Raw genomic sequence first — 393 nt, 5'->3', positions numbered from 1 at the left:
GAGGGAAGAATAGGGGTGGGTGGGATGGGTAGATTTCATCATGGCATATTGTCATTGCATTAAACTAACAAATGTGTGCAAAGCTCTGGAAATGTTTGACTTCCGGCCAACATCAGGCAAGACTGTCACCAACTGGCTGTAAAATATTCCTCAAGCATAAAACTTAGGCCTAGCCATCACAGCAGCACGCAGGGTTCCCAGAGGAGCATTTTCTCCACGAGCGTCATTTTCATAGCTTTGAATATTTTTTATTTATTTAGTAATATATATATCTTTTTTTTCTTTCTCATTTTTGAAAGGGATTCAGTTTATAATTTATTTCAAGTCTCATTATAGATGGAGTGTACCATTCAGATAGGTTTGTATATCATGATTTGAGTTTAATATTAAATT

At 35.9% G+C, this 393-nt stretch overlaps 1 protein-coding gene across 1 annotated transcript in view; it reads left to right on the top strand.

The window, feature by feature from the left end:
• LOC119594784 (RING finger protein 44-like) overlaps positions 1-393 on the top strand; it is a gene marked incomplete at its 5' end in the record, with an annotated part of 10,988 nt that overhangs the window by 7,946 nt on the left and 2,649 nt on the right.

Source organism: Penaeus monodon, chromosome 34, assembly GCF_015228065.2.
Source record: "Penaeus monodon isolate SGIC_2016 chromosome 34, NSTDA_Pmon_1, whole genome shotgun sequence".
Classification (NCBI taxonomy): domain Eukaryota; kingdom Metazoa; phylum Arthropoda; class Malacostraca; order Decapoda; family Penaeidae; genus Penaeus; species Penaeus monodon.
This window is presented reverse-complemented; position numbering and strand designations above follow the sequence as displayed.